Source organism: Scyliorhinus torazame, chromosome 8 (assembly GCF_047496885.1).
Source record: "Scyliorhinus torazame isolate Kashiwa2021f chromosome 8, sScyTor2.1, whole genome shotgun sequence".
In the NCBI taxonomy this organism is placed as follows: Eukaryota; Metazoa; Chordata; class Chondrichthyes; order Carcharhiniformes; family Scyliorhinidae; genus Scyliorhinus; species Scyliorhinus torazame.
In genome coordinates, this window is record NC_092714.1 from 232,302,362 (window position 1) to 232,309,345 (window position 6,984).

Here is a 6,984-nt window from a genome sequence, read left to right on the forward strand (position 1 = left end):
CCTCCTTTAGCCCTTCGATCGCCTGTAGTATCGGGGCCAACAGCTCTTTCTTCATTTCCTTTTTGAGCTCTTCCACACAGCATTTCAAGAACTCTTGTTGTTCAGGGCCCCATGTTAAACTGCCACCTTCCGTCGCCATCTTGGTTTTTGCTTGCCTTCCTTGCCGCTGTTCTAAAGGATCCACTGCAATCCGGCCACTTTCTCCTCCTTTTTTCATCCATATCCAGGGGGGATTCCCTTCTGGTTTACCGCACAGTGTTTTTAGCCGTCAAAATTGCCGTTGGGGCTCCTATCAAGAGCCCAAAAGTCCGTTTCACCGGGAGCTGCCGAAACGTGCGACTCAGCTGGTCATCGCCGCACCCGGAAGTCTGCCTGCTTCAATTTAATCACACACACACAACTACTTTTTAAAAATGTTTTTATTAAGGCGTTTATACATATACATCAAACACAACCAAAACCCCAAAACAACAGACAGGAAATCACATAACAAATAAATAGCCAACACCCCAGCACCCCATCCTCCCTGGCGTTACCCTCCACCCGCCCTGTCCCCATTTTTTAACTCCAAAGTCATCATCCCTGCTGACTTCTTAACTATCCTTGAAGAAGTCGATATCCAGTTTCCATCCCCAGGCAAACTCCTCCACACCCCCTCTCAAGGCAAACTTGATTTTTTTCCAACCTAAGGAATTCCGCAATGTCGCTCAACCCCCACCCCCCCCCCCACCCCCCCACCCCCCCTCCCCCGCCCCCCCCAGTTTCGGCAGCCCGGATTAGGTCCCTCCATTCCAGCAAGATCCATCCCAGGCTACCAGGGAGGCAAAGGCCAAGGCGTGTGCCTCGCTCGTCCCTTGGACCCCCAGGTCTTCCGTCACTCCAAAAATCGCCACTTCTGGGCCCGGGACAACTTTCACCCTCAGCACCTCAGACATCACGTCAGCGAACCCCCGCAAAAATCCCCCCAGTTTCAGACAGGCCCAAAACATGTGGACATGGTTCGCGGGGCCCCCGCACCTATCCTCCACCCCCTCAAGAAAACTGTTCATTCTCATATGCAGCATGTGGACTACTTTAAATTGAATGAGGCTAAGCCTAGCGCACAAAGAAGATGCCTTCACCCTCCTCAGAGCCTCCTCCCATAGCCCAGCTTCCAACACCCCACTAGCTCTTTCTCCCACTTTTGCTTAACTTCTTCTATCGGGGCGCTTCCAGTCCATTAGTTCTTTGTAGATCTCCGATACCCTGCCCTCACCAACCCTTGTCTTTGACACCACCTTGTCCTACAACCCCGGGGGCACAGGTCAGGAAAGGACGGCACCTGTTTCGTCACATAGTCCCGCACCTGTAAGTACCGGAACCCATTCCTGCTGGGAAGCTCACACTCCAGTCCCTCTAAGCACGGGAAGCTGCCCCCCATGAATAGGACTCCAAACCACTCGATCCTTGCCTTCCACCACTCCCGGAACCTCACGTCCAGCCCCATCGGAGCAAACCTGTGATTCCCGCAAATCGGTGCCCAGACCGAGGCACCCTCCAGCCTCAGGGGCTACACACACACACAAATACAACAGCCCCTGCCTGCTTCGACTCAGTCAAGGCAGGCGGGTGATGATGACTTGTTGTGAGAAAAGCCGTGGTCTCCTTAGGTTTGGCTTAAGTCTGATTCCTGTCTTTCTGGTGACAGCGTATTGACTCCCAGCCTCATGTCTGAGGATGGGTCAGAGCACATTCCTTTGGCCCGGAGTTACAGGGTGCAGGGGTGTCATAATCCCCACGAGGACCATGCGGAAACCATCATTGATATTCCCGAGGGACTCGTGAAGTATGAGCTTCCCAGATAGGGGGCTGAGGCCATTCACCTTGGGCTCCTTATGTACTGATGTAAAAAGTGGCCCAAAGCAGGGCCTAGACAGACTAGTCCTCCCAGCAAGGATTGTACTGGAAGCGAGATGCTGCTTTATGCAAAACATTGTATATAGTTAAAATAAATTAATGTTCAATTTTCGCTGCTTCCTCAAGTTACTAAACTGGCGATGAGAATTAAAGGAAACTCCCGACTTGCTTGTAGAACCGCCTGACTGCCTGAAGGTGCTCTTTGGGATGTAACATTGTCGTGATTTAAGATGCCGTTATTCGGAAAATTGGACACCTTTGATACAGGCCTGGAAGATTGGAACCAGTATGCGGAAAGCATGAGGTATTTTTTTCTAGGCAAAAGGATTTTCGGGCAAGACCATCTGAATGTCCTCCTCCAGACCCCCTGCGGGGCCTAGATGTTAGGATCATAAAGAGTCTGATTGAACCAGCTGCACCGGACTTCAAATTCTTTGATGAGCTGGTCGCTATGGTTTGGGAACAAGGCCGCTTGGATCGAAAGAAGAGCCATAGAATTATCACTTTCCTGTGAAAACGTGGAGAATGGTATCCAGGAGCTCCAGGGTTCCATTTACTATGATGTACACAGCATTGGCCGCATCCCCCCCCCCCCCCCCCCCAATTCCTACGAGTGACACCCCCCAAGAGAAGGGCCTATGGGACATAGTCGTGTAGCCAGTTAAAATGGCTAACTCCCGATTTAAAATGGCTAACTCCCGATTTAAAATGGCGAACGACAAAGGCTGATGGGAAAGTCAGCAAACAGGACACAAACGAGCAGCTGCAGGTTGAGTGTGTATTTACCTCTGGAAAGGCCAGACAAGATTGATACCGGCAACCATCAACATAACAAAACACCAGCCATCTGCATATTAATGAGCAATCCCCGGGAACAATGAGCAACATTTAGACACATAAAGCAAAACCAGACTCTTTGGCGCCAGCAGAAGCCTACAAAAAAGGAGGTGAACGACCACCTCAGGACCACCCATCGATCAGGGAACCGCTCCAGCATTGGAGAAAATCGAACCAAGTGATTGGGACAAAGTCCAATCACTTGGAACCAGGTACAGGGTCCGCCCCGAAAGGCGGGAAGCCCCTGGGGACTATAAGAATTAAGCCCCAAGTTCAAATCGTTCTTCTTGACCGGGTCACTCAGCAATGCGAACCAACCCTTAACAGTGACCGGTTCAGCCGCTGCCGATATCCAGTAAGTCTTACTTCAACGTTCGCTACGAGATAGGTGCTCCTAGCTACCAATCTGTACCAACTTCAAATCCCGCAGGCTCAGAACCCGAACGAAAGGCCATTCGTTTCCCTGACCTGGTGGGCCAGTTCCAAGTTAAGTATTCCAAGAAAAAGGCTCTCACTGTCCACCCTATCCAATCCTCTGATCATCTTGTATGCCTCAATTAAGTCACCTCTTAACCTTCTTCTCTCTAACGAAAACAGCCTCAAGTCCCTCAGCCTTTCCTCATAAGATCTTCCCTCCATACCAGGCAACATTCTGGTAAGTCTCCTCTGCACCCTTTCCAATGCTTCCACATCCTTCCTATAATGCGGCGACCAGAATTGCACGCAATACTCCAAAAGCGGCCGCACTAGAGTTTTGTACAGCTGCAACATGACCTCATGGCTCCAAAACTCAATCCCTCTACCAATAAAAGCTAACACACCGTACGCCTTCTCAACAACCCTCTCAACCTGGGTGGCAACTTTCAGGGATCTATGTACACGGACACCGAGATCTCTCTGCTCTCCACACTGCCAAGAATCTTACCATTAGCCCAGTACTCTGTCTTCCTGTTATTCCTTCCAAATGAATCACCTCACACTTTTCTGCATTAAACTCCATTTACCACCTCTCAGCCCAGCGCTGCAGCTCATCTATGAGCCTCTGTAACTTGTAACATCCTTCCGCACTGTCCACAATTCCACCGACTTTAGTGTCATCTGCAAATTTACTCACCCATCCTTCTATGTCCTCCTCCAGGTCATTTATAAAAATGACAAACAGCAGTGGCCCCAAAACAGATCCTTGTGGTACACCACTAGTAACTGGACTCCAGTCTGAACATTTCCCATCAACCACCACCCTTTGTCTTCTTCCAGCTAGCCAATTTCTCATCCAAACTGCTAAATCACCCTGAATTCCATGCCTCCGTGTTTTCTGCAGTAGCCTACCATGGGGAACCTTATCAAAACGCTTTACTGAAATCCATATACACCACATCAACTGCTTTACCCTCATCCACCTGTTTGTCACCTTCTCAAAGAACTCAATAAGGTTTGTGAGGCATGACCTACCCTTCACAAAACCGTGTTGACTATCTCTAAATAAATTATTCCTTTCCAGATGATTATACACCCTATCTCTTATAAACCTTTCCAAGATTTTGCCCACAACAGAAGTAAGGCTTACTGGTCTATAGTTACTGGGGTTGTCTCTACTCCCCTTCTTGAACAAGGGGACAACATTTGCTATCCTCCAGTCTTCTGGCACTATTCCTGTAGACAAAGATGACTTAAAGATCAAAGCCAAAGGCTCAGCAATCTCCTCCCTAGCTTCCCAGAGAATCCTGGGATAAATCCCATCCGGCCCAGGGGACCTATCTATTTTCACTCTTTCCAGAATTGCTAACACCTCCTCCTTATGAACCTCAAGCCCTTCTAGTCTAGTAGCCTGAATCTCAGTATTCTCCTCGATAACATTGTCTTTTTCTGTGTGAATACTGATGAAAAATATTCATTTAGCACCTCTCCTATCTCCTTGGACTCCAAGCACAACTTCCTACGACTGTCCTTGACTGGCCCTACTCTTACCCTAGTCATTCGTTTATTCCTGACATATCTATAGGAAGCTTTAGGGTTATCCTTGATCCTACCTGCCAAAGACTTCTCATGTCCCCTCCTGGCTCTTCTTAGCTCTCTCTTTAGGTCCTTCCTAGCTAACTTGTAACTCTCGAGCGCCCTAACTGAACCTTCATGTCTCATCTTTACATAAGCCTCCTTCTTCCTCTTGACAAGTGTTTCGACTGCTTTAGTAAACCACGGTTCCCTTGCTCGATCACTTATTTCATAGAATTTACAGTGCAGAAGGAGACCATTCGGCCCATTGAGTCTGCACCGGCTCTTGGAAAGAGCACCCTACCCAAGGTCAACACCTCCACCCTATCCCCATAACCCAGTATCCACACCCAACACTAAGGGCAATTTTGGACACTAAGGGCAATTTATCATGGCCAATCCACCTAACCTGCACATCTTTGGACTGTGGGAGGAAACCGGAGCACCCAGAGGAAACCCACGCACACACGGGGAGGATGTGCAGACTCCGCACAGACAGTGACCCAAGCCGGAATCGAACCTGGGACCCTGGAGCTGTGAAGCCATTGTGCTATCCACAATGCTACTGTGCTGCCCATACTTCCTCCCTGCCTGACAGGTACATACTTATCAAGGACACGCAGTAGCTGTTCCTTGAACAAGCTCCACATTTCCATTGTGCCCATCCCCAGCAGTTTTCCTCTCCATCCGATGCATCCTAAGTCATGCCTCATCGCATCATAATTGCCTTTCCCCCAGATATAACTCTTGCCCTGCGGTATATACCTATCCCTTTCCATCACTAAAGTAAACGTAATCGAATTGTGGTCACTATCACCAAAGTGCTCACCTACCTCTAAATCTAGCACCTGTCCTGGTTCATTACCCAGTACCAAATCTAATATGGCCTCGCCTCTCGTTGGCCTATCTACATACTGTGTCAGGAAACCCTCCTGCACACATTGGACAAAAACAGACCCATCTAAAGTACTCGAACTAAAGCGTTTCCAGTCAATATTTGGAAAGTTAAAGTCCCCCATAACAACTACCCTGTTGCTTTCGCTCCTATCCAGAATCATCTTTGCAATCCTTTCCTCTACATCTCTGGAACTTTTCGGAGGCCTATAGAAAACCCGTAACAGGGTGACCTCTCCTTTCCTGTTTCTAACCTCAGCCCATGCTACCTCAGTAGACGAATCCTCATCAAACGTCCTTTCTGCCACCGTAATACTGTCCTTGACTGACAATGCCACCCCTCCCCCTCTTTTACCACCTTCCCTGAGCTTACTGAAATATCTAAACCCCGGCACCTGCAACAACCATTCCTGTCCCTGCTCTATCCATGTCTCTGAAATGGCCACAACATCGAAGTCCCAGGTACCAACCCATGCCGCAAGTTCACCCACCAGATTCCGGATGCTCCTGGCATTGAAGAAGACACACTTTAAACCACCTTCCTGCCTGCCGGTACACTCCTGCAACTTTGAAACCTTACTCATGACCTCACTACTCACAACCTCCTGTCTACTGGAGCTACAGTTCAGGTTCCCAAGCCCCTGCTGAACTAGTTTAAACCCTCCCGAAGAGCATTTGCAAATTCCCCCCCAGGATATTGGTTAAGGTTAGGGAATTGCACCTGGAAGAAGGGTTTGTCAATTTAGAGGAACTGAAGGAGAGGGTAGAGCTCCTGAGAGGAAGTGAGTTAAGTACCTGCAGATAAGGGACTTTGCGCTGAAGGTTTAGAAAGTGTTCCCCAGTTTGCTGAGGTACACTCTGTTGGAGCGACGGCTGCTTCCAGATGGGGAAGGGGAGGGCTGGATTGGAGACCTAAACAGGTGGCTGGGAGAGCAGGGAGGTGAGCAGGTAATGAAGATTGGGGAAAAGTGGGAGAGTTGCTGGGAGGGAAGATAAACTGGGGAGTATGGAGCGAGGCGCTATGAAGGGTAGATGCAACCTCCTCGTGCGCAAGGATGAGCCAGACACAGTTCAAGGGTGGTACACAGGGTACACATGTCTCGGGCAAGAATGAGTGGGTTCTTCCAGGGAGTGACAGACGAGTTTGGGAAGTGCAGGCAAGGACCAGCGAACCATGTTTATATGTTCCAGGGCTGTGAAAAGTTGAGGAGATTTTGGGTAGGAGTGGTGGCGGAGCTAACAAGGATAGTGGGGGTGGAGGTTGAGCCAGACCCATTGTTGTTGATATTTGGGATATCGGAGAAGCCGGAGCTGATGGAGGGGAGGAAGGCCGATGTTGTGGCCTTCGCTTCTCTGATTGCCTGT